Genomic DNA, 27,776 nt, shown 5'->3' on the forward strand with positions numbered 1-27,776 from the left:
ATGTGTGTATCCCAGAGCAAGAGGAACAGAGTCAACATTTTATAGTTCTTTTACAAGTGGATAGTTAAAAAGGCTACTCAGTTAGGCACATTGCAGGACTTTTATTCATTCATTAAGAACATTGCAGGATTCATTCATTCATTGAGATTCACTGACAGGAAATCTGCACAGATTCTGTTTTCTTTTTTTTCTTAAAGTCAACATTGTATGCAGACCAATAGAAAACAAAAGATATCTCATTAGAGAGTCAGTCAGCCTTGTTGCAAAATAAGATTTGGTGTTGTCTCTGCGTCTCAGAGCTGCAGCACCATACCAGGCAGATGTGCTGATTGCCCAGCAGCATCCCATCGCTCTTAACAGACCAGGGGCCTCACAGTGTCTTTCCCAGTCAGCACGCGGGCCCTGGCTGTGTCAGTTCCAGTCTGCACAGATATTAGCGACTCCTAGCCTAATTCAATCCAACTGGCTCTCCAGAGAGCCTAAGTGTCTTGCTTGTCCCTCTGTCGCTAGACAGGCTAGGCTACTATACCCTCCTCCTTTTCAGTTGCCCTGTATTGTTAAGGAACCAAATATTTAGCCAAACGTGCATGATGTGCTACTTTTCTCTTCTTAGGGGTTTGCTCTTTTTCCACCCTCTGCTGATGGATTGACTTGACAGCTGCTTGATGTTGGAGAGATTTTTAGAGACCATTAGTGGAAATGAGTTGAACCCACCCCCCACAATAGAAAGACGAAAGACACAGTTTCTCTCTCTCGCTCTCTCTCTCTCTCTCTCTCTTTCTCTTTCTCTCTCTCACTGAGTTTGGACTCCTAATGTCTATTGTTGCTGCCCCCCACCCCCTTTTTTCTTTCCATAGTGGTGCAGCTGAAGCCACAAAAGAAGACCTTAATATTGTTGTTAGGCTGGTACCTCTGCTCAAGTGAGCTGTCAGGGCTTGTTTGTGGTGTTCTGTTTTTTTCTTTCTTTTCTTCTCTTTCTTTCTAGGCCTACTGTAGCTTTGCAAACTCACCACGAATGATAAATCTCTGTCTTGTAAAAGTTGGGCTTAAATAGCCTCACGCATTCCGAAAGGAATAGGTTAATTGTCTGGGGCTTACTGCATTCAGGATGTTACATTTCTTCAGTTAAACTGAAATGACATTAGGACGATGCAAGTCTGGGCTGTGTAAAACGAAACAAACCTCAACACTCCTGCTGACAGTACAGACGGAAGCCAAGTTTCAGGGAATCTTTCTCATGGATGGCTTTTTGGTATTTGTTTGTCTCTCCAAAAAAAGTTTTTTTTTCTTTTCGCCTGTGATCGCTTCTAAACTGCATGTGCTTCATAAGTTAAGTTATGAAAAGGATCAGGAATAGCTGGCTGTATGCCTGTGTGTCAAGGAAAACCTTACGTATATCAAATCTAGCTCATTATTTGTTTGTTGGGGTCATTGATTTCATAAGCAGCGTGTGTGTTACTCTTGGCAGTGCTTTGCTATTGCGGGGACTCTGATTGGATTGATTTGCCTCTGTAAATACCGGTGCTTAATTGATAGTAATGAACTATTGTGCACAGCCTGGTGAAATGGCAATAAACAATGTTCTCCTTAAGGCCTGTCATTTAAAAAGGCTCATGCTGCAAAAGGAAGCAAGATAAATCAGATTACCGTCCCGATGTGTTATGCATGCTTCCAGTAACTGCCAATGAATCAACCAATAACCAGATACAGCGCTAGAAGGTCACCGCCTTCGCCTCATATTTATTCAGAGCTCTTGTCCTTGGAAATAGTCTCGGAGTTAAAGGACAATAATGCATTACAGCGAATCATAGGCCTCGGCACTCATTTGTTTAACTTGATGAAAAATAGTAATGTGCCATTTGAGTGTTTTGAATATCATGTTGTTTTTTTTAAGGAAGTGGAGAAAAATGAACAGTAGCCGAACGTTGTAAAATATTGCTTAAAGCAGCAGCTTTAAATGTGATCTCTCAGTGGTCACTTGCAGGTTAGGCTATCGCTGCTTTATGTCTTGGCTATTTCATTCTGAGGTGCAGATTTAGTCATATTCCAACTGTTAATGCATACATAATACCTGCTAGTTGAAAGGGTTTTTTCTGGCCTACTGCAGTTTAAAAGCTAATTTATTTCAGTGTTGATATTTACGCTACTTTTTATTACCACCGAGCCCCTGTGAGTCATTATGTTTTAATTTAAAGAAAGGCATCTAATCTTATGCCGTTATTGAAAAAGAAAGTTTGAGTTCTTAAGTGGGTGTTGTTCAAACTATTTGTTGGGTCAAGTGGGTCTTTTGAGAAGGTAAAACATGTTGTACTTTGGGATAATTTGGCCCTCCAATGAATTAGGCTAGTCACTGTATCGTGCTTGAGTGTGATGCCATTAAATAAATCTGGATAAGGGTGTTGGAGGGCTTCCACTCTTTTCCTTGTTCTCTCTCTCTCTAGCCTCTCTCACTCTTGGTTGCGTCTTTTTGGAATTTGAAAAGGGACCCCCAATGTTTTTGTTTAAAAAGATGAACCCGACCCATCAGTAATTGTGGCAGCCATCCTGATAGAGGCCTGGCAATAATTGTGCGTTTTCACCCTCTTCTTAGCATTTCCCCACCCCCTTTTTTCCTCCCTATTCTTACCCTTTTCCACAAGCTTGCACTCATTAATCAAAGACGCTGAACTCCTGCTGAGGGCTGAGAGGTTCATCAAATTGGCAGCCGGTTCACTGTAAAGAACAGCAGAGTGGGCCTCTTAATACACAGGCATAAATAAATCCCAGGTCTTTGTATGCAAACCCCAGAGGTTAATACTGTATAATTCAATGTCCTCTCGTTTTTCTGTCTTTTCTTTTCTTTTAGAATGGAGGGGGGTGGGGAGGAGATTGATGTTTTTAAACATTTAAGACACGAGTCCTTTTGTAGGTCAGGTTTGACACTTTCTGATTGGATGAGCGCTAGAGGTGTGTGGAGAGATGGTTTATTAGGAATATGTCAGGGAGATTATGTTTTTCTCTCTCTCTCCCCTGCTCACCCCCCCCCCCCTCTCTCTGCCTCCGTCTCATCCTTCTTGTAGACGTTTTTTGAACCTCCTCCTTCTCCGGGTGATAGTTGTCATACATTGGCGGAGTCGGAGGAAGGAACGCTCCTCCAATGATGGAGCCGCCCCTGCTGTGATAATGGCTCCGATGTTTGAAATGCCAATAGTTTTGTCTATTTGTTGGGCTGCTTGCTTGCTATTTGCATCCTTAGCTGGAACCGCATGTCAGACACGCCGAAACTGCCGGGGCCTCGGGTGCAGCCCGGCTGCCCATGTCTTGCCCGTGTCTGCCTGCCGGTGAATCAGGGCTGCATATTCATAATTCAGGGACAGCTGGTTCAAGAGGCGCGCAGCCGTTCCGGGGCGGCCAGGCTATTATAAGCCATTCTACTCACACACAGAGATTGCGCCTCAGCAGAAGCTCCCCTTTTATTTATTGATCCTCCCACATTTAAAACCTGGTCACTGCGGCCACAAAGGCTTTCCTTTCTAGCTGCGCTTGCAGGTCCTGCTGCAGTCGCATTCCTTTTTTTTTTGCAAGGAGACGAGGGGAGAGGCGAGTCATGAGGCACTCGGCCCCTTTTTTTAAATATATAAAAAAAGCAAAGGACGTGCGCCTCATCATAATCTGTAGCTGCTGCATGGCCGCCTTCGTCTAGACAGGTCGCACTCTCCGTGTACATGGACAACACCCTCTGCTTGGGCATGAAGATGAATAACAGAGGGGCAGGACGGTCCCCCAACACACACACGCGTTACACACACACTTCTGAAGCTACAGCAAGTTAGAATTCGAAGGGAGTGCTGTTCTGTAGTATGCTTTAGGCTAATGGGTGTGAACATGTAGGCTGGTGGAGTACGCTATACAGAGCCAAGCTGGTCTGTATTGCTCAAACACTAAAAGAGAGGGCGGTTTAGGAATTGACTTGTCTGTATGAAGTCGTGCCATAACACCAGCACCAGGAAGCCTGCATCTGACTCATATCAGTAATCATACTAAAAACTGCGCAAGAGCCTCTGTGTCCATATGCTAAAACCTCTGATGACAGAAGGCAAGATAAACCCGTTTCCCTTCATCACATTCACACAGCATTTGTTTTGGATCCTATAAGCCCACTTTTTTTTTTTTTTTTTTGGAGATTGCACAGCTGAAGAGCTGAGCAAGCTGAGAATTTCTTCATGATTGCATGTTTGTACGGAAGAGCTCCGGAGTTGAGTTCATGGGGAAGTCTGAACGCTTGGATATATACGAGGGAGAGAGAGTTAGGCCACTGAATGCTCGGCCACTTAACTCGCCAGGAAAGGAGGGAAAACTTTGTAATGTGTTACAGCTGTTTTCATGGATGGAAGAGGGAAAAAGCTGGTCTTTGGAGGACCTCCACTCCACTGGTTAGTTATTACTCATTATGCTGCACTACTCTTTTTTTTTTTTTTTTTTTTTTTTTTCTGTTTTTTTGTCCTGCTGTTGGAAGGCCTTACATTGTCCTCTCGGTTGAAATGATGAGCAGAGAAAGACTGCTGTAACTCAAGACGGCTCAGCCCTAGCAGCAGTTCAAAGAGCTACCTAGAGAAGACCTTTATGTGAGGCTTGGGAGTGACCTTTTTGCTCTCAGGCGCTGGATGAAACATGTGAGCATAAAAGAAGTAATACCCATCTCCCTTCAACTGATGTGCGCCTTGCAAAATGGCACAGGTGAAATGGCAGGAAAGACCTGTTGTAGGTGAGGTATAAATGGGAGTATTCATTGCTCTTTGGTTGCTATTGATGTGCGTGTCTGTGTGTGTATTTGTGCAAGTGTGTGCGTGTCGGTGTGTGTGTGTGTGAGAGAGAGAGAGAGAGAGAGAGAGAGGAGAGAGAAATATCTTGGCTCCTCCAGGCTACGAGAGGATCCTGTGTGTGAACACCCCAGTGCAATCCAAATATTTAGAGCTAATTTAAGCATACTAGCAGGAGCAGTGGCTTCTTTTAGGAAACGACTCCGTTCCTCCTCCTAACGTCATTCAGTCTCCCGTGGGGCAGAACTCTGCCCCCCCCCCCCTCCTCACCTGTCAGAACGTCTCAATATTCCTCACACAGACGATGACTCCCCGTACTGATCCCCCTCTGGAGTTTCTCATTGAGACACATGATGGAAGTGCAGCCGAAAGAGGCAGGGGGCCAGAATTTTTTTAGCCAACACATATGCTACATATTGGTGTGCCCGGCAGGCTTTTTCCTACAATATATAGTCTTATGCACAGCACCTATGTGTTTTTATATGAAGCACCTTAGACAAATGAACGTAAAAAGGCATTTCAGAGTAATGTTAGCCCACCAGAGAAAAGAACAAGACCAAGAAACTTGGCGTGAAACTTACAGTATGTGATTGGTGTGTGACCAATACACCTATTATCTGGTCATATTGAAAATAGTGCTGCTCCAATATGTGTGCTAGTTCAGAGCACTTAAGACCTCTGAAATGATGGGGAATTTCCAGTTTGGGGAAAAAGATCTGGTACAAGGGAGGGTAAAGTGGTGCTTGAGCTCATAGAGCATCTGATTTTGCTCTTAGCGTCTGACAGACGGAACGGGAGGTGAGAAATGAGTTGGGTTGTCGTCCTGTGGGTACCCCTAACAGCTGTGTTGGTCAAAAGTTTGACCTTCACTCGCCCCGCCATGGAAACCCCAGGCCCAGTTTTTTTTGTGTGTGTGTGTGTGTGTGTGTGTGTGTGTGTGTGTGTGTGTGTGTGTGTGTGTGTGTGTGTGTGTGTGTGTGTGTGTGTGTGTGTGTGTGTGTGTGTGTGTGTGTGTGTGTGTGTGTGTGTGTGTGTGTGTGTTTTAATCACACTGCTGCTGCTGCTCTCCTGGCTTTGAAGCTGTGTCCACTTGCCTGCTGAGGATCCATCCTGGCCCCGACATTCATCTTTGTTCTGTGTTATTTTAGATCTCCGTCGGCTGAAGATCCGTTAGCAGTATCTTGTTTCCACCCTCTCTCACTCTCTGTCTCTGTCTCTGTCTCTGTCTCTCTCTGTCTTTCTCTTTCTCTGTCTTTCCTTTTCTCTTTCTCTTTCTGTCTGTGAGTAGAGTTCCCCCTCCATGTCAGTGGCCATGGCTTGTGTTTTACTCGATACAAGATGGTTGATTCTCTTTTCTTCTCAAGTGTCCTCCTGCCTTCAGTTCCCCTTATGCTTTTTTTGCTCTGCTGGGTTGTGTGGGAAAACTCACTCAGTGTTTCCTTTTTCACACACAGTTCATCAAGAAGAAGTGAGGGCAGACCAAAACTGGGTGGCGGGAATTCTGTTGGCTTTTCAAATTCACCAACATTTCTGAAAAAGACAATTCTAGGGGGTTGCCACACACATGAAACTCAGACTAATAGGGAGTGTTTTCCAAGATGTGTTTTCTCGCATGTTTTCTTCATCTGGTGGTAATTTCCATAAAGCTTACAGTTGAGGGGAAACATATGGAATGGCTTGCCATTGCGTAACGATCGCCCGCCCTCCTTGACACGGCTCACCCGGACGGCCTGGCCACACAGGCGACCGAGGCATCCGAGAGGGCCCCGTCCATGTCTTAGCAAAAATGCGCACAAATTGGAGCAAGACGAATACACATGCAGTGCGCTCACTGTCTCTCTGTTCAGACAAAAGATGATTAAATAGGGATGGATTAATCAATTAGAGGCTGAATGATTCCAGTCATGAAGATGGAGGAACACTGTTTAGGTAGTGGTAATGGGCTCGAAGCCATTTTGAGAGAGCATTAGCCCGAGCTGGGAAATGTCAGCCACACACTGCAGGATTGCACTGATTGAATTGAGGTGATTTTTTTTCCCCCTTTCTCTCTCTCTCTCCCTCTCTCCCCTCTTCTGCGGCATCTGCTGAGAGTAAACAGAACAAGGACATCCGCTAAAATGCAGTGGACAGATAGCTTACCGCCTTGTAGTCTGCCACTAAGAAGGCATTGCTGCAAGCACCAAAACAAGCTCTGGACTGTAATGTGACACATAAGTGGAATCCCTTCTCTCTTTCGGATAGTAGCCCATTATTTATAAAAGCAGCTGACAAGGCCACCAGGAATAATTTGCCCATCCTTTGTGGCCCTGCATGGCTCATCCGCACTTTCGTCGCTTAAATAAATGTAGACAAAATGGTGTGGCTATTGCGTTTTGCATTGTTTTGTTTTTCCTTTGTCATTAATAGAGGTGTGTGTGTGTGTGTGCGTGTGATTGAGCTTCCTCTCCCCAGCAGCTCGTCGGCTCGATATTAAGGGTGTTTAGTAGGTCAACAAAGTCCTAAAGTGATGATGATCATTATCATAACGCGGCCGTCGTTATTATTATTATTGTCGTGGCTGTCGACGGCAGCGCCTCTCTGTAATTATCTGTTGTAGTGCCGGCGCAAATGATGTGTGCTTCCTCTGGCCCCCTCGTGCTCCTGCAGTTGTCCTTTAGACAGATTGCGTGGACAGGGCCGACAGTAGGGGGTGTGGAGGTGGGGGGGGGGTGTGGGGGTGAGGAGGTGGTGGCGTGTTTGAGCGATGTGCGGGGGGCTGTAAATCACGTGTACTTAAGTCTGCTGCTGACACCGGCGCTAAAGCGCTCCCACTGCTGCTACTGCTACAGCTATCGCTGCCCCTCTATCCCCACACACACACACACACACACACACACACACACACACACACACACACACACACACAATACACCTTGAACACCGGCCCACATGGAAAAATTTAATGAAAATAATAGAAACTTGCTGGCTCGCCAGAAACGCTTATGCAAGTGCTGTTGTTTCCTGGCGATAAACATCTTCGAGCAGAATGATCTGGTGCTCACTGGCTAAGAGGGAGAGGGGGAGAGAGAGAGCAAGAAAGAGAATACATGGAGAGAGAGACAGAGAAAGACAGAGAGGGAGAGAGGGAGACCAAGAAAGAGAAGACATGGAGAGAGAAAGAGAGAGAGGGAGAGAGAGAGAGAGAGAGCAAGAAAGAGAAGACATGGAGAAAGAGAGAGAGAGGGAGACCAAGAAAGAGAAAACATGGAGAGAGAAAGAGAGGGAGAGAGATAGAGCAAGAAAGAGAAGACACACAGAGAGAGAGAGAGATAGAGGGGGGAAAATGAGAGAGCGAGAGAAAGGGGGAGATTTGTGTAGGCTAGTCGCTGAGATTAGGTCCGTCGGTGTCAGGCTCACACAGGGATGTGACGCAGCCACTCCAGCAACGTGAGAGCGGAGACACCAGGGGATGGTCACGTTGAGCCGCCTCGTCTCCTCGGCAAAAATGACATCAGGATAATTGTCTCTCTCCCCCCCCCCCCCTCTCTCTCCCTGCAATGACTGCATACAATGCCATCCCTATAGCCACTGGGTTTCTGCGCGACTGAGTTGCTCCAACAGGTTTAATCGTGGCAGTCATTTTGTGTGTTGGAACTGGCAAAGCAGTTTTATGGCTCGTGCAATTGTCATTCTCCCGACCGGCGAGGCCCCTGTTTTGTTTGATCTCTCCACATGACCATAACGCCAGGGCGCTTTGATTTTCAGTCGATGTTGAAATGGATAGGGTATCCCCCCTCGGGGGCCTACGCTGTACCAAATTAGCATTTTTATTTTATTTTCATGGGGCCTTTCAGGGAGGAATTATGGCGAAATGAATAAATCAATAAAATATAGCAACCCCGGCTGACTTGTCTTTTCTCTCTGTTCAGTTTGCAGGAGGGCAGTGATGTCACAGAGCTGAGGGCTTTCTGGAACAGTAAGTGTTTAGTCGCACCCACTGCATTCTGATGTTTCATCATCCACCTTTTGACAGTTTATCAGACTTTTTTTTCATTTTCTTTTTTTCCCCCAAATTAACATTCACATTTGGTGCACCACAAAGTGAGCAACTATGTCGGCATCTTGCATGTGAGGTGTAAGCATTATTCCAGAGTGAGACTCCAGCCTACCTAATTAAATTTAACCAGGTCCTTCTCTGTGGAAATTAGTTTGTGCAACATCACACACTGTTGTCTACTCTCCTTTTTTCCCCATCGCTGATTAGACTCTTGCTTGAATGTAATTAGCATGTCAAAGTCGAGGAGAAAAATGTGTGAAAAGGAGGCTCTTTTTTTTGTTTTCCCAAATAAATTACTGTCAGCCAAATTGGAGTAATTGGTGAAACCGGAGCGTTGGCCGATCCCGAGCTGCGCCTTTGCTCTTTGTTTTTCCCGAATTTGAAAGTGCTTCCTTTTTTGCATATCCCCGCGTTTGAATGAAGGGGCCGCATGACTGACTCCGTAAATGATCGCTCGGACCCTCAAACAGTGTTGATGCGAATCTCCAGAGTGGCGGTCTCGTTCACCTCTTGTAGACAGACAGGCAGTCCCAGCGTCCCACCACCACTACCCCCCCAACCGGTAATCATTAGCACATGGCATATGGGGGCCCCGCTTGTTTGACCAGAGAATTGCAGAAACTCACGAGTATGTCTGACACATGTTTACATCGCACACGTCCAGTTTCCTGGCCCCTCGCACAGGGACGGCTCGTGTTAATTGTTAGACTGAAGTCCAGCTCTGCAGGTGTCTGTAAGACTATACGGCCACCGAGCATTTTGTCATATTTACACAAGAAGCTTGACATGTTCGTCTGGCGAGAGAGATGAAAAGAGATGAATAGAGAGAGAGAGAGAGAGGTGGATAAGAGAGGGAGAGAGAGGGGGGGTGGATAGAGAGAGAGAGAGAGGTGGATAGAGAGGGAGAGAAGTGAATAGAGAGAGAGGTGGATAGAGAGAGGGAGAGAGAGGTGGATAGAGAGGGAGAGAAGTGAATAGAGAGAGAGAGAGAGAGAGAGAGAGAGAGAGAGAGAGAGAGAGAGAGAGAGAGAAAGAAAGAGAGGTGGATAGATAGTGAGAGTGTGTCTTAACACTTACCCTTTCCTCTGAGAGTGTGTGACTGGCAGTGATGTATCAGCCAGTGTCTGTTTTGGGACAAACACAGGCAGGCGCTTAACGCACGTGACCCCCCCCCCCCGCCCCACTCCTCCTCCACCCCCTCTGCCGGGTCATGGCACCACGGGGTCCCCAGGCGTGGTGAGAGCGGGTGCGGCTGGGGCGGTGGGCGGTCGGTGGTAGTGGTGGTGGGGGTGGGAGTCCAGGCTGAGCCCTGCGTGGTGGAGGAGCCCCATCATCTGTGATCTACTGCAGGCTGGGTGTAATGGAAACCTCCCAGGATTTACAGGGAGAGTCATCAGTAACCTTCAGTTTGCCTGGCAGCCCGGGCTCCTGATGCTCAGAGCAGCATGGAGGCTTCGCCAAGGAGGGGAGGGGACACCTACCGACTAGTGTATTTCACGGAGATCACAGTCACCGTGGGTGTTTGCGCGTGTGTATAGGTGTGTAGAGTGAGTGTGTTTGTGTGTTTGGCGTAGATAGACGGGTTGCTGCTGTTATACCGGTCTGATTTTCTATTTCTTCTTTTTTAAATATTTATGTCCTCTTCCAGTTAACGGTGTGGCTTCAAAGACTGTGTTCTGTGATGAGAGCAGAATGGCTAACAGATTGCTGTGGCTGTGTAATATGATGTGGTAGTAAATACTGAAGCCGTCTCCCCTTTCTCCCCCGCGCCTGGCTGAGCTTAGAGGAGAGAGAGAGAGAGAGAGAGAGAGAGAAGGAAGGAGAGAGAGGGAGAGAGAGAAGGAGGGAGGGGAGAGAGGGGCGAAAGAGACCTGATGAAAAATCCCTTGTCAAACCTCAATCACAATGCCATGGTTTCAGGGGCCTCTTGGAGATTGATCCACGCAGCTTGATTGAATAACAAATCATTTCCCCCCAGAAATACCACGGGTGCGCGCATTTCAAGGCATTTCAGATTGATTGAACTTTGGACACCAAATGTTTTTGCGGCCGTTCTCCTCCTCTTCCTCCTCCTCCTCCTCCTTTTCCTGTTTGTCTGTGTGTTTCAAGGTCTCTCTTTTTTTTTTTAAAAACACGGGGTGACTTGTGTCAGAAATGCCACAGCGCCAGCCATGATGGCAGTGTGTGTGTGTGTGTGTGTGTGTGTGTGTGTGTGTGTGTGTGCCGGCGCAGCGCGAGGCGACGCGAGTCCCATCAGAATGCTCGGCCGCACCTCTGCACTGGCGCTGTGAAGGGGAGCGGCGCTGCTTATCTGAAAGAGATGCACTTGAGTGGGTCTGGAATGCAAGGTGTTTTAATGACTAACGCAGAGCTCGGCGGGCGAGAGGCACGGAGCGAACAGAACACATCCCGAAGGTCAGGAGCAGCGGGTGGCCGGCGAGAGACAGACACCAAGCCTTCAGATTGGATTGCGTCAGTCGCTCGCTCTCTCCTTCTCCCTCCCTCTTTCCCTCTTTCCCTCCCTCCTGCCCTTCTTCCATCTCCCCCTCGCTCCCTCTCTCCCTTCATCCTTTCCTTCCTCCCTCCTTCCTTGTCGCTCTTTCTCTGTCTCTCTCCTTCTCTGGCAGTTGGTCAGAGTTCCAGAGCCAGGCTTTTTCTCTAGCCATGAGCGCAGTCTGCCTAACTTAATGTTCTTTCATGTCGTTTAGAGGGGGCTATTTGCATATGTGCAAACTCCCACATTTCCGTCTTTCTGCTCCGGCTGCCCATTAATGCACTCCCAGCTATCCAAAGGAGCGTGTCTAATGCGGTCGGCTCGTCATTAAGGACACGCTGAGATGAAACCGGTTTTAGATGTTTTTTTTTGTTTTGTTCTTCTTCTTTTCTTTATCTTTTTAAAAGCTGTTGACGTAGTTAGTAGGTTTGTTCTAGGAAGCTAGGGTGAAATGGGTGGCTCATTTGTGAATGTGACCCCTCAGCCACATCTGTGTGCGGTTTCGTCGAGGCAAAATCATCTTGTAGCTGCACCGTTGGGCCGGTCATGCGCCCGTGTTAAGCGGCGTGTCAGACATACGTTGAGCGCCCACCATTTTCCACAAGGCGGTCGGACACAAGCTCTCCTCAGACATCCTGTACAGGGCCCGTATCTAATTTAAAGGCCCTATTTTTTTTTCCTCAATGAGTTCCTTTTTTTTTTTTTTCAATGCAGCAGGCATAAACAAATATGCCGAAGAAATGATGAATGACAAACAGGGTCCTGATCGGCCTAAATGAGGCCATTCATCAACGCTTCTCCTGAGAGGGCATTCATCCTGGCGGCCCGGGGAATCGATAGTGTGTTTGGGGCGCGAGCGTCTCCGCTCACATCCTCTCACCTCCGCCGTGCTACCGGAGCTCTCCGCCTGGCTAATGTGTACAAACAGAGAGAATTATTTATGTGCCGGAGAAGGGCAAACGCACTGTACGGCAGGGTTGAAAGGTGCTACTTTGAAAAAAAATAGAAGCCACTGCTGTGAAGCGGCTTTTTTTATTCCCCCCCCCCCCTGCCATCCACGGAGCTTTCTCCTCTGGCATTTGTGATTGCAGGTCAACTGGAGTGAGTGGTTCATCTGCATAAAGAGAGGCAGTGGGTAGGGGAGGGGGTCATCTCCGACTGTGCAGAGATTTGGCGCTGCGCTGGTGGTTTTTGTGGGGAGATTTGTGTCTCGTGGAGATTGGGGGGGGGGGGGGGTAAGGGATGTAGGTGGTTGAGTCCTCTGCTGCTCCGTTGAAAATAGGCAGCTGCAGGGTCAAGCATTGCCAGGGCTCTATGAGCCATCGAACGTACGCCTGCTGTTGGAGAGGATCTCCGAAGGAACGAAGGAGCTTCAGTCGTCTGGGGGTTGGGGGGGGTCAGGGAGCGACACCTCTCCAGCTTTCCCCCCATCTTACAGAGAGAAGCAGTCAGGGAAGAAGGGAAGGAGGGAGGGAGGGAGGAAGAGCCTTGAGCTGGAACCAACAGATATGCACACAAGCCGATCGGAGCTACGCTGCGTCGCTCGTGTGTCCTAATGGCAGCATTACGCTGCTTAGTATTGGAGCTTCCCGTTAAGCCACTTAGGGAGCGTGCTGCGAATGGGCTTACTGTTCACCATGTCCCTGCAGAAATATGCCCAATGTCCTCCAGCCAGGGGGAGCTGCGAAAGTCAAGGGCCCAGACAGGCCACTTAGAGGCTCAAGAATGCCCTTGCACTGGGACCTCCCCCTGTAATTGTGTAATCCTCAAGCTTCCCTTCATCTCTTTCTTTTGTTGTTTTGTGTATTTGTTTTGTTTTGTTTTGTTTGTTTTATGAAGGATATCCCTTTTTTTTTGGTCGATATATAGCAACAGTACAAATCGGTGAGGTGATTACACAGACCTGTGGATGCTGCGCACAATGAGCACCAGCCAGCTGCTTTCACCAAGGCTAATTTGTCGTCAATAAACTAGAACTAATCGGGCCCGCTTCCTCTCCTGAAGGGTACAGGGTCAGAGCGAGAGAGGGCCCGGGGCAGGCTGGGCAGGGGCAGAGCAAATTCTGGGACGGGCCTGGGAGCCGGTCGCCTTTAATGGAAGTCGCTGCGGCCCATAAGTGCCTCTCTGTGGTTTGCTGTGCAGATGGTGAAGGGGGGGAAAATTGAATTTCCTTTAGTATCATTTGGATGTTCAGGGCCAGCTGCCGGCCATCCCCCCCACTCTCGGCGCTGGCACTGCGATGGGAGCCAGAGGCAGGCAGAGTGTGGGGGTAGGGTTTTTTTTTCTGGCCCTCCAAGAGTGTGGGTAGGGTGGGGGGGTACAGAATGTAACCCAGGCCCCTTTAAGCACCCGACTGCAAGGTCTAAACACGCTTAAGACCTGCCACGAAACTAGTGATCGCTCTATTCTATCCTCCGACAGCTTCTTCGGCCTGTCCAATACATCCCCTTCTTTAATTCCCCCCCCCCCCCCCCCCTGGAGTCCAACTCTCATCTTGGAGCGGAGAAACACTGTGGAAATACTGCAGCCTCTGCCGTCCCACAGATCGAAAATGCTTCCAATAATATCAGTGCAGATAAAAAGCTATCCTTCCAGGAGCTGCATAAATGCCACTTAGCTGGATGAGGGCCGTGCTGGCAGCCCTGCGGTGCCTACAGAGAGAAGGGAGTGAGTGAGCGAGCGAGCGGAGGAGAAATGGAGAGAGGGAGAGAGAGAGAGAGAGAGAGCGAGAGAGAGAGAGGATCTGTGCCGTCAGCTCTCAGACGTCTGTTAGAGGTGACGCCAAGGTGAACGCAGACTTGCAGAATGGTTGGAAATCATTGATATTCTGACTCGGCGGCTGCAAATGGCTCGGTGGCAGATGGAGTCTTTGTCAGGGAAGAAAAATGGCAGCTCGGGAGCATCCGCACGCTGCTCCCCCTATCAGTGCGGTGTGCGGGCGGTGACCTTCCCCTCCTCGCAGGGATCCCCGGCGCACTTTGATCAATTATCCCGCTCCCATTGTTTACAAGGAATGTGGAAAAGGATCAAAATGCCCATTTTCATGGGGGAGGAATGTATGGGGTGGCAGGGAGCTGCTCTCTCTGCAGTCGTGTGTGTGTGTGTGCAGTAAAGGTGGGGGAGGAATGTGTTGTGTTTGTCGTCTGTTCTTCTTTCTTTTCTCTTCTCTTTTTCTGGGCAGTGTATCACAACAACTGTTTGCTGACGCAACTCAACCGTTTGTTTTTTTTTTTTCTCAGATGAAACCTACAATTACAGTATTGCAGTCTGTCTGGTTTGGCTCAGTGCTGTGTTTTTATTTCTTAGAGATGGAGGCCTAGTGTTTGTTCATTGGAAAGCGTCAAGGTTCTCCCCTACTCCATATTTAACCAAATACACAGTTTGTTGATATAAAAACAAAACCGTCAACGGTAGCAGTTTTTGGCATGCCAAACCATGTGAAAATCCTATTTTGAGAGTTTACTCAACTGTATTTATCCTGTCCTGTCGAACAATTAGGATAATTAATTTGCCTAAACTCCCCTGATCGTTAAACAAGATTTGTAATGGATTACCTTTAATGACTTGAGCACTCTGTTAGAGACGACAGTGAGTGGAGGAAGTTTAAGTGTTTAGGCAGAGGGTAAACAGCCAGACTTTGAGCAATGATTACTGTAGGATTAGGACTGTGATATCTGGCATCACTAGAATTGTACGCTTTTTCCCCCCGCTTGTAATCCATGAAAAAAAGCATATTTTTCAGGAATGGTCTCTGGTTTCTGTCTGTGAACAGAATTAGTGATGATCTACACAGCATTTTGACATAAGATATTACAGACATATGCCTTGAAGTACAGCACAACGACGTGCAATCATAATTCTTAGCTCAGGGCAAATTCTTGGTGAGACTAAATACCGAAAGGTCAGGGGGAAAAAAACGTTGTGGGAGAACAAATGATGCTAAAAAGCCAGTGACACGAGGTCCTGGTTTTAATGTATGTATTGCAGGTTGATGGTTGATTTCATTAGTGCACCTCATTGTTATGCATGGGCTGTTCTCCTGCACCAAAATGAATATTGTATCTTTCGCGGCCTGTATATTCAGAGGGAAAATGTTTGGATTGAGGACCGTCTGGGGAGGAGAGAGAAGGGGGGAGGAAAGAAAAGGAGAGAAAAAGCTTTTCTTCGGTGCTCATCACCGAGGCTTCACAATTAATTCGATTGTAGAAATTGTCATTCAAACCAGATGCAGTTTAATTTGGTAAAAGGTGTTAGGTCGCTCTCGCCAGTCTGCTTTGTCTTCAGGGAGAGACAGCCGTCCTATTATTGTTTTGACCAGCGGATTTTGCTCCTACTTTGTTAAAGAATAGCTGTCAAATGCTGTCATTTTTCTTGTGCGAGAAAGGATCCTGTGAATGTAATGAACGGTCGGACGTTGTGAAAGTATGTCATATTTCACTAATGTGTTGAGGAAATGGCCGTCATTGCCATGAGATGCATTAGGTTTCAGGATGCGCTGCCTGATTTTTCTGCAGTTTTTTCAGGCAACCTTCAAACTGGATTATTTCAACAGATGTTCAAGCCACTCCTTCCACTATTGCAAACGTGTTTCAAATGTAAAGGTCCGTATTTCCATCATCGTGTAATTTTTATTTTTTTTTTTATTAAAAAAAAGAAGAAGAAAAAAAGATTGCTGCTTTCTTCTTTCTCCCCCAGCAACATAAAAGCTCTCTTGTGTTTATCATTATAATGTTATTCAAAATCGCCTGAGGGGTGTAAAAAAATAACGGCGACAACAAAAACAGCAGCGGAATCAAGGCATCAGCTTCCTCAAGGACAGCTTTATTATGGTGCTCAAGTGAAAGCATGGCCGTGCTACCTGCACTATCTCACCCGGCGATGTCTGTATTTTCCGCGGCTGTAAACGTGGACAGTGGCTTTGCCTACTGATGCTGCATCCTGGCTCCCCTCGCACTTTGCTCTGGAGTAGTTAAGCGCTTTTACAGTCCGATTAACCTGCCAGTGAGCTCAACTCGCACGCTGCTTTATGGTTCCGGCCGCTCCGACACTCCTCAAGCTGGTCTTCTGTGGTCCGACTCCCGAGCATCCATCTTCAGGGTTTCAATGACTCTTGCCGGAATAGGCACTAGAATGGGCCTTCACTGGTCCTGTTCGGCCTAATATGCTTCTCGGGGTAGATTTCTCTCACTGTGTGTGTGGCAAAGACTTTAACAGGCAGCGCTTTGTATTTCCATTAGGAACTCTTTGTCTTTCCTCATGAAGAGTGGGCCTGTGTAGTAGGCGCCATGAACTGTCATGAACTGTCATGCTGCAGCCAAGGCCTCACAGTGGTGTGCAAGACTATATGAACCTAGAGAAAAGGCCTGTCAACAAGACATGGACTGAATGCAGGGGACCTGGGCTGACCTTGGGGGTGAAAGTCTTTATTTCACATCAGCTCTCTTGAGTAAATGAGTCTTAATTGAATACTCTTGCTTCAGATCAGATTAAACCCTAAACATGGCTAAACTAGCTGTGAGTTGGTACTATATTAACTGCAGTTTTGAAGGAGTAGGCTATTATGAGTATCTGCCTTGTGGTTTCTTGAGGCCTCCGCCCTGCTGCTGCTCTCCACCTTGGAGTGGCGTGTTCTTTAGCTGAGTGCCGAAGGTGAACGTGGTCATGTGACGGGGGCCAGCCTCGCTAGGCTCTCACAACTCCTGGCTGTTTTTTTTCAGGCCCTGCTGCACACCACTTTCAGAGAGGGCACAGGGAAGGTGCGGTAACAGGAGCCATGCGGAGCATTTTCCATTAGCAGCATTTCTCCCGTGGAAGGTGCAGTGTTTCACACCAGTTTCAAAACAGCTACTAGCACCTTAGGAAAAAAAAAAGACAGCTGTAATACCGAGGGGGAAATACAGGCATCGGAAATAATGCCGACATTACTGCTATTTAGTGGTGCGAACTGCTGTCTGTGGTGGGGAAAAAAAAAAAAAAACATCTGTGATTTTGTCACTCTGAAAAGAGCAGTCTTTAAGGAAGTGCTCAATGTTGGGATATTCTGAGATGTGTTCTGGGTAGATTCACTCATCATGAGCAGAAGAGTGCAAAGGCCGCTCTGCCACATCTCTAAATAACTGTAAGGGTTCTGTGGCCACTAGTAGCAGAACAAGTATTTTTACTTTCTATAGCCTGCTGCTGTTTGGATACCTTTCTGACTGTTCTCTCTCTTTTTTTTTAAAGGCAGGTAAACTGTCTAGTGTTGTCCTTAGCCCTAACCAAAGTCGACTCCTTATATTACTTCAGTCTCTTTGGATAACCAATTTCAGTTGTTTACTAAGGTGGTTTGTGACGACAGTATAATAAAATTGTGCTCATGTGTCATCTACCCTGTCAAGTATATAGAGCTAGGCTGAATTATCATTCATATCTCTTGAAGTTTAGTCTAAGACATGTCGAAATGATCAAAAAGTTTGACTGTAGAATTGCATAATATCAAACAGCCATATGCGGCAATGAAAAATGATGACATATTACAGATATCAGACACACTATCATATTAAATTCACAGTTATTCAGGAGCCCTCTGCTCCCCTATTCCAGAATTAGTTGGAGCGAGCACAGCATGGATGCATTCAGGCAGCCCTGCTTACAGTAGCCTCCTAGAGCAGCAATTACGTGTGAAATATGATGCGCAATAAATGTAGGCCCTATTTCAACATGAACATTTATAGCCTTTTTTTTGAGACTACTGAGTGCTTGCCGGTGTTCAGCAACCGGGGATGTTTCACATTTTAAAATCCCTCAAGATGGAGGTATCAGCCAGAGTGCAGAGATCAGGAGATGTGCAAACTGAGGATGGGGGTGGGCTGGGATGGTGGGGAAGGTGGGAGGGATGATAGAGGTGTTCATTTTGCAGAGAGAGAGGTGTTCTTTTTTTTGTGTGAAGATAGCTCAAAGGCAGACAGGAAATTAGTTATTTTCTCCGCACATTCATCAAAATAAAAATAGTCTGATGAGTTTCCCAAGCGTCTCTCTCTCCCTGTCTCTCTATCTCTCTCTGTTCCCTCTCTCTCTATTTCTCTTTCTCTCTCTCTCTCTCTCTCTGTGTCTGTCTCTCTCTCTCTCTCTCTCTCTCTCTCTCTCAGCCCTCACACGACTCTGGGCACCGAGGCAGCAGCTGTACGTTCTGCTTTGTGCATTCAGTGTGAGTTGCTCAATAATTCTCAGGTGCTTTGAGAAGGGGACTGAATCCACCCTCTGTTTTTCAACCCTGTGTTCCATCTCTAATTGGGGGTTTTTAACGGTCAGATTAGCATCGTTCTTTAGCGTTGTGTGTATGGCCATGTTTTATTTGATTAGGAGTCGTGGAAGTATATTTCTCCTTCACCCATCTGCTCGTTCAGATTATTAAATTTAGTCAAAAGTGTGCAGTGTTCTTGCATTCACTTCTGAGATGACTTTGTCTTCAACTGCGGTCTTTATCATGCTCTGTGTAATGGCCTTTGATTTAATAGCTGAGAGACAGTCGCTGGATACAGAGGTTATGTGTGGCAGATGACTCTGTGGCCCTTGTACAAGGAAATGAAGAAGAAGGGTGTTTTGTGCTAAGATCTGATAACAGTGTGTGCATTCTCTGCTTTCGTGTCAGTTTTGTGTGTGTGCGTGCGTGTGTTTACATTTTTAGCCTCTTCTCTTTTTCCGATGGTGGAGAGCGTGAAGGGTGCCAGTGACCTGCTGTTTTTGCAGAGCTCCTTTTGAGCTGTGCAGGCGCCGTGTGCAGATGATGGCACTCTTGTTTGTCTCTCTGCCGCTGCGATACGCTCAAGGATGAAAACCTCCATCTGATATAGCCTGTGGACTGGAGGCATCCATTATCATCCGACTCAATAAGATTGCATTTAGACTAAAAGACCACTCTAACGGCATGGATGGTGCATCTTTGCTATTTACTTTGCCTTCAGTCCTAGGCTGTTAATGTTTGAGATCTGCTGCTTTCGCCAATGGGAATGGACCACAGCCAGTGTACTAGTAGCTAAATGGTATTGCAGTTTTGCAATTCTGGTGTGCTTGTTCAGCCCTTTAAAGATAGTATAAACACAGTTTTTTTTTTTGTTGTTGAATATAGTAGATTTTTAAACAGCCTAGGCCTACCTTACCTAATGAAAAAATAATCTTAAAAGGCAATAAATAATTTACTAAGCAGTGTAAGGTACACAAGGAGGACGACCAAAATGCTGGTGAGGAACTGTAGTCTCCATGGCAGCCTCCTTTGGAGCTGTCTCTGGCTGTTTGACTCTGGCATCTGCCTGCGCCAGGTGCACCTGTCGTGGTTATGCGGTTATGTATTCCACCAGAGATACCAAGATGGCGCTCCTGGGGTTTACACTGATTGACGCCTCTCATTTGTTTACGGTGGGTGTGAGGGATTCTCAGCGGCACGCCGAGAGTGCAGCAGCCATTTTTGTGTCCTACGGCATTAGTAATGTATAACTGCCTCATACACGCGTATGGATTTTCGCTTGCCCTCCAGTAACAAAAACAAAACACTGTGTTACATCACAACAAACAATGGGAGGCTGCTGGTCAGCCCGCCTGTTCTTTGAAAGCTTTTAAAATCGGCGGTGGAGAATGCCCTATATTTTCCATTATTAAACCAATCTGCCCTCAGAGGCGCAGACTGGCCCAGTTCTGTGTGTAGAAAAGAGCCCTAAGGTTACTGCAAGAGACCCCAGCCCAGCACTGGACACTCCACCAGTAGGTCACCTGTCCTGCTGGACCGTTATTGGCTGCCTGATATTAGAGAGAGAGAAAAAAGAGAGAGAAGGGGGGGGGGGATCAGTCATTTTAAACCCATAGTTTCTATTCTCTGTCACGTTTAATGAACAACAAGCACTCCAGTGCCACTGGATTATGCAGGTTAATGTAAATAGTAGACTGTCTGCCTTTAGTGCTTCGCTTGGGTCAATTCGTTTAATTTTGGCTCACTCTCGTCATTTGTTAGAATTAGAATGGGAAAAGCTGGGAGTGTGTCCTCTGCAGCTGGTATCTTAAGTATTGCCTCACGAGAAAAGTAGTTTAGCAGCATTACTGTAAGTGCCCTGGAATGTGCCTGAATGGGAACAGACTTCAGTGGCAAAGGTTTGTCATCTAATCTTTAAATCCACAGTTAGCCGACAGCTATACACTGGAAAACTGGTTAAATGTTCCATTGCTCATACACTCTCAGAAGCTTGACTTCTGACTCCACGCTAAGTAGCTTGGGAGTATCATTGCCGGCCAACAGCTTTTTTTTTTGTTGTATTTTAAAAAATTTTTTAAACCTTATCTCCTTTTGCCCCTTGTTTTTGCTCTCCGTTTAAAAGTGACGTGAGCTGTATTCAATCTGTGGATGTTACAAATCGCGTTCATGGCTCCTAAATTGTCATTTACACTTAGCCTAGGGTATGCCTGGGGCTAACCCAGGTCTCTGGATTTAAAGTGGCTCTCACACAAAGTAGAAATTAGGGCAAATGTGAGAGATTTCATTTTATTCATCACAGCTGAATACAAATTGCTTCATTGTCTGTCTGTGGCCCACAAACATGGGGGCATGTGTTTCTTTAATTGAATTCCTCAGGAACTAGGCAAAATGTGAATGTAAGGCTTTCTTTGTGTGAGGATTTTTCATTTCTTCTTTTTTTTTTTTGGTGTTGGTTGCCTTGCATATCACAGTATCGGTTAAGCTCTCTTGCACCATATCCTTGTACCGTCTTGTTGATGCAATACAGTTTCTACCATTTTATTTAGACATACAGTAGGACCAACTGAAAGTCTCAAAAACACGAAAGACACTTTGTGGTTGTTTTGACAGTGAAGATTGGATGAGCTTACAAACCCAACCATGTAGCTCACTGAGTTTCAATTTAAAACATAATGAGCTCCACAGTTGTTTCTGAAATCGTACTGCAACTTATTTCTTCAGATCAGGGTTTTGTACTCTTTGGGGCATTTTAACTGATGCTGAAGACAAATTAAAAATTCCTTTGCTAGGTGCTTTTTTTTCTGTTTTTGTTTGCAGTGGATGTGGAGTTTCCTCTGGAGTCTTCATTCCTTCTCATTATAAATGCAAATTCCCCCCACATTAAGAAAATCCGTGTTGTTTAAGGTTACACGGGGTTATATTACTCGAGGATAATTGCTTGCCATTTCCCCACATGTAAAAACACATTTCTGTGCTTGTGTTGAAGAGATGTTTCATCAAACCCACATACCCCAAGAAGCAGTTGCATGGCGGTATGAATAAATGCAGAAGCGTTGTGTTGTTTATTTATTTTTGTTTGTTTTTTGATTGTCGTATTCTACTAGCCAGCATCAGCATAATCTTCAAGAACATGCTATGTTTATCGTCAAAATAATAACCTCATATTCCGAGTGAAGGCCGTATAGGGAGAGTCTCTGCGGGACTTGGTTGTTGCCTGTGACAGCTCGCACAGGTTGATGCCAATTTTAATTTTCCCCTCCTGTCGCCGTTATCATTTTAATGCAGATCCACCGAATAATGAAACCTTTTTCGTCTCTTTCCTAGGTGAGGTTGCCTTTATTTATTTTCTGTTCTTTTTTTTGTGTGTGTGTGTATGTTGCCATTGTGTATGCGCTTCCCATTTCCATATTCCCTGGAATTAATTTCACAGGGAAGTGTGACATCGTCTGTTGGGGTTTGGGTGGTGAAAGTGAAAGACTGCAGAATGCATTTCGGGAACCTCAAATTAGTCGGAGATAGGCTCTTGGTAATTAGAAGTCAGTTTTTTTTTTTCAAATTGAGCAGATTATGCAAATGGTATGCGATAATATCTTTAAAGGGTAGAGTGGAGATGACGGTGTCGTTGCCACTAGAGACTGCCTAACAAAAACTGTGTTCCCAACGAGCGTCTCCCACGATTCACATACCCTGACCGCTTGTTATGAGATCTCAGCCATATTTTGCAATAGGAGACTCTTGCGCCATCCCCACCCGCCTTTTGTTTTTTTGTGTGGAAAAAGTACATTGTTGTAAGACGTTTGATGTCTCCATGGCTTGCGCCAAGACCTTGACTGTAGAGTTAAAAAGTGAGCGTCGACTCGGAGCCCGTGCAGAGGAACATCTGCACACTGAGAACAGCAGATGTTACCTGGAGAGCACACCGCGTGGATTTTGCAAAGTAGCCGAACAGAACTGCTCACAGCACACTTTTTCACCCATCTGACCCTCCTCCTCCTCTCTTTCTCTCTCTTTCCCACTCCCACACTCCCTTGATCACATTTTTGTGTCATGGGAGGCCTCCTCCGGTTGTGAGTGTCGAGAACAGGAGGATTTGGAAGAGAAAAGGCTTTAAGACAGGATCCCAACAGGCCACCCTTGTTGACCTGTGGTGTTGTTTTAAACTCCGAGACGCTCTCGTCAGGATGAAGGCCGACACGCTGTCTGCATTGCTTAACTCCTTATCAGGCCGCTTTGGAACCGTCTCCCGTTTCAGTGTGACTCGGCAAGAATTTGTTTTCAAAACGGACTTGTTTTTATTTCCTCTCTCAGGGCTAAGGGTTAGCGAGCTTGGATGTTGATTTTTTTTGTTCTTTTCTGAAAGGTGTTCAGGTAGGTCTTTATGTTTCTTAGTTTGTTTCGGCTGAGAGGATTTTAGGGAGTGTTGCTCTCCAACTGTTTTTGACAAGGACATTCCTCAGTCTGTGTCCTCAGTGTTGCTACTAGCGACCGGCAGGGGTGCCATCCGTGTTGAAAGTCAGATGTTTTCGTTGGCCTAACCTGACGTGATCAAGCCTTCAATAACTTGAATTAAGCAATTTCATGCCATGCAAGTACACAGGCCTAAGTCCAACTTAGAGGGGAAATTCCACATTTTAATGTAATTTGTTCTTCCTTTTGACTTGTGCGTGTGTGTGTGTGTGTGTGTGTTTGAACACACATGTGTGTTTGAGAGAGAGAAAGAGAGAGAGAGAGAAAGAGAGAGAGACTTTATTCAGGGCTGGCTTAATGGGAACATTAAAGCAAATGAAGGGTATCTTTTTGAATGAGATTATAATTACACAATTATGTTAACTTAAGGGAGCCGCACACTGAAAAACATCCATCCCGGTGCCTGTGAGAGAGTTGCCGAAGAGGCTGAAGGAGAGGAGAGGCTCTTTCTTGGCTGCTAGAGCCTGGAGGCTTTATTTAGACCCCACAATGCATGAGCTCATTATCCAAACCCTCAGACCCTGGTGAGTCTGACGGCAGACAGCAGCAGGGAATCGCCCGGCCCGTTATTTATAATATATGTGCAAAATAAACATTTAATGCTGCATCTTTTGTCCTCGTCTACCCGTCCTGGGCCACCGGGATGTTTGTTATTCCGCCGTGGTGTCTGCGAAGGGCATCTCGGCACGGAGGGCCTAAACGTATTAAAACTTTGGAGTTGAGTTAAGGGAAGTGACTTTTTTTCCTCTAATTTTCTTTGTTTATTTTGTGTGTGTTCATTTCTTTTGTTTCTTACCACCCACCCCTGTGGTTTGTCCCAAGTGTGGTCGGCGGGTGATGGATCCTCATGTCAGGTCGGCTCCAGCTCTGGGCAACTGCTTCATTCAGCCCAACTCCTGATACCTGCTTAGTTCCACCAGAGGCCCACGCACAATTTATGCCATGCGAGTCCATTGACAGAGGGTCCCCCTCCTACGACAATGAGAAGGCCATCATGTTGTTGTTTACGTTGATCCCTGCTGCCTGTTATTTAGCCCCTCACAGCGTTTGGGGGAATATAGGACAAGAGCCATGCCCACCCAACCCCAGCAACTCACATTCATCCTGCATTTAGTCAGACTAGATGTTTATTTGGTAATCCCCACTATGAAGGTCACAGACAGTCTCTGTTACTTACAATCTATCTCTCTCTTTCTCTCTCTCTGTCTCTCTCTCTCTCTCTCTCTCTCTCTCTCTCTCTCTCTCTCTCTCTCTCTCTCTCCGCTAATACACACTCCCCGTCTCTCATGCGCCCCCTGTGGAATTCTCCCTGAAACTCCTTGTTTGGGAGCCTTTTTTTTTTTTTTTTTAAACCTCCTGTCCTGTCACTAGCCTGTTAAACTAGCCACACTTCAACCCTGGCATCAGGACCTCCGCTGTGCTGGCAGTCTTCTGCCACCCTCACCCAGTTACAGCTCCCTGGAATTCCACAGGCCTTGTCTGTTGCCATGTAATGCACCATTACCCACTGTATGTTTAACTGGAGTCGTATTAGCGTTGGAGAGTTAACGTGTTGCGCCCCTGCCTGCCTGTCGGTCGCCCATTGTTGGGTAAGCGCTAGGCAAACAACTTCTGTCACCTCAGTGCACAGCGCCTGCCGCTGCTGTGTCATGCATCAATTTAAATATTCCGGGCAGACCACCTCTGTGTTAAATATTGATGTGTAAAATTTAACACATGGTCTTTATGGGGCTGCGTGCAAGGATTTGTTGGGGCCTATATTTTATAGCATTATATGCATGCAACTCCCTACACACTTGCGCTCGCACACACACACACACACACACACACACACACACACACACACACACACACACACACACACACACACACACAGTACACACAGTTTTTGTATTGTGTAATGCCAGCCAGACACACATGCAACACACAGTGGCCTATGAGCGTGTGCCTCATCTGTGTGTGCGTCTCTTCTCTTCCTATTTTTGGTTAATGAAAGATTGTCAGGGGACGATGACATCGGCGTGTTTAATGGCAGAATTAAAAGAGGGGGGAGAGAGAGAGGGAGAGAACGCCCTTGGCTCCGAGGTGTTTTCTGCACCGCTGCAGAATGAAGGATAACCTTTGCACGGGCAGTCCACTCTCATGTTTAATTTGTAACTCTGTCTCCTGTAGGTGATTGCCTTGCATTTATATGCAGGCGCTCTCCTGTTTAGATGCAAATAAATCCCCTCGCCCACATTATGAGACAGGAGGGGTTTTTAAATGCGAGTATTTGTGAATACTACTCAGTTGAGCGAGTCACCAGGTCGCTGTGTCGACACCTTGCTTTGTGAAGATAATGAAGTTCAAACTAAGCAAATAATGTTTTTTCTAAGTGTCTAAGTGTCAAGTTTGCCTTTTAACAGTGTCATATTTGCCAGCGTAGGGGAAACTAATATAGCATCATTTTGATTAAGGAATTAGTTACAAAAAACAACAACAGCAGCAGCTAAAACCTGAAATTCAGGAAATTTGCAGCTAAATTATGTTTTTGTGAACCATAAATAATTGGTAACTTTTTAAGTCTTCCCTTCCTGTAGACTTCCTGTACATTTTAATAGATATTTATGTTGATTGTTTCATCTGCAATATTTGTCCATTAAAGTGCATCTCATTTAATATGAAATGCTTATGGGTAATGCACTAGGTTAACAATCCCAAAACAGAGTGGCAGGCAGTGCACTGTGCGTTAACTGTAACGTTTTCTGGTGGTGTTGTGTGGATGTGAAAAGCATTTTGGATGACAATGGGCTGTTAGGATGAGCATGCTGATGCTTTTGGAAAGCCTCATTGTTCCAGGCTGAAAGCAGTAGTCCCCCCACTCGTTTTGTCTTGCCTTTCAAATGCATGTCATCTGCATTATGCATATCATGAGAAAAAACTGCTCCAATCAAACCACAGGGAGAGGTCTCTCTCTCTCTGGCTCTTGCTCTCCCCCCTCTTTCCACTCTCTCTTTCCATCTATCTGTCTCTTCTTCTCCTCCTCTTTTTCCCCTGTCCCCTCTCTCCTCCCCCCCCCCGTTGCTTTTAGCTTGACAACAGCACAGCAGTATTTCTAAGGCACGGTGAAAAATGGTAATCAGTTCAGCAGTGGTAACAGCAACAAGCACAGCCACAGAAAGGGTATCAATTAATGGCTAATTTATGATTTTTAAATATGTGTTCTGCAGTGCAAGTGTGACTGTTCATACACTTGCCTAATTACCATTTTGCTCTCTGAAAATGGGATAATTTGGTTTGCTGGCTGCTTTGCACTACAGAGCATGTAGCGCGTTCAGTAGTTAGCTAAATGAACGAGAGATACTGGGTATGGCTACATCCAATGGCTTTTTGATTTCGTAACGAAATTGGATGTTTGTGAGACGGCAGCGCAACAGCGGCAATGATATGGATATCATGTCTTCATTTTTTGTTATCGGCCTCAGATAATCATTTCGATGCTGCCCCTGGGGGAAAGAGTGGCTGAGAAGAAATGATTCAGGAGTAAACAAGAGGAGCGAGATGAGACTTGGTGTAATGCACAGTAATAACATACTGTAATTATCTCTAACAAGCGTTGGCTTGCCATACCTGCTCCTCTGTGCTTTCAGAAAATGGAGCGTTTCGGTCATGCGTTATCAGGCTGTATCACCCCCCCCCCCACCCCCCCCCCAACCATAAACAATCCCTCCACTGGCTGCAACCTGTGAAACAGCTGCAGTGAAATGTGAATTATCTCTGCAATTTAGGCCTGTGCTATCCCCATCATGCCTGTGTGAGCTCTGTGTTCACCTTGTCATGCCTCTGGTGCCCAGTGTTTGCAAGAGCACACACAAGAAAAAAGAGGCTGAGGCCAGAAATCAGTTCACACACATTTTAGGCCATGTTCATGCTGTGAAGTGATTATCTGCAAAATCTGTGGTAGCCCCCTTGCTTTCTCAAACTAAAGAGGTATGAGATAAAGTAGCAAAGGCTAGCAAAGGGGAGTGGATGAGGGGGAAAGTGTGGCTGGGCGTTTTATTTGCGATGTCCATGTGATCCATCAAACGCAGGCTGGCGTTGGGCTAAAGCCACCCGTCTAATGAGTCACAGAAGATTTCTCACGTGCCAGTTCTGACACCGGGCTTTGATGAGCTCTGCTTGTTAGTCGTCCCATTGAACGGACTCTGCCGATCCGAAATGGCCATGCCAGATTTATTATGGAAGAGAGTACCCGGCCCCCTCCATTCCTGATTTCCTTAATCCGGAATGGACAGAAGGCAACTAATGTTGATTTTCCCCTTTTGACTCTGTATTCTGGGAATAAGGGATGTAGCCAAGATGTCCCCACGTTCCTTATTCTCACTGACCTCTGTGTTGCCCAGGCTATGTTTCAAGTTGTCTCCCACATTTTCTTTCTTTCTTTCTTTCTTTCTTTCTTTCTTTCTTTCTTTCTTTCTTTCTTTCTTTCTTTCTTTCTTTCTTTCTTTCTTTCTTTCTTTCTTTCTTTCTTTCTTTCTTTCTTTCTTTCTTTCTTTCTTTCTTTCTTTCTTTCTTTCTTTCTTTCTTTCTTTCTTTCTTTCTTTCTTTCTGTCCTTCCTCACTCGTTCTCTCACTCCCCTTTCCTTCTCTTGTTTCCTCTTCTCTGTACGTGTCTAATTAAAATGTGCAGGGATACATATTTTATTCTAAGTACTTGCTGCTGGCAGAGCAGGAAAGGCGGCAGCCCCAGGAATGTGTGTGTGATGGATGTCAGTCCTG

General features: G+C 46.1%; 1 protein-coding gene across 13 annotated transcripts in view; it reads left to right on the forward strand.

The window, feature by feature from the left end:
• LOC143100389 (bromodomain adjacent to zinc finger domain protein 2B-like) overlaps positions 1 to 27,776 on the forward strand; it is a 69,345-nt gene that overhangs the window by 1,697 nt on the left and 39,872 nt on the right. For 12 of the 13 annotated variants that reach the window (XM_076263526.1, XM_076263523.1, XM_076263528.1 and 9 more), the window contains exon 2: positions 8,708 to 8,754. The exons of the other annotated variant lie outside the window; for it this stretch is intronic. The gene's annotated coding sequence lies outside the window, so the exon portion shown is untranslated. The remainder of the gene's footprint in view (positions 1 to 8,707; positions 8,755 to 27,776) is intronic. 13 annotated transcript variants of the gene reach the window in all.

Source organism: Alosa pseudoharengus, unplaced genomic scaffold (assembly GCF_046254945.1).
Source record: "Alosa pseudoharengus isolate Yale_2024_CS ecotype anadromous, Long Island Sound unplaced genomic scaffold, YU_APseudo_1.1 YU_APseudo_1.1_scf_3, whole genome shotgun sequence".
Classification (NCBI taxonomy): Eukaryota; Metazoa; Chordata; class Actinopteri; order Clupeiformes; family Clupeidae; genus Alosa; species Alosa pseudoharengus.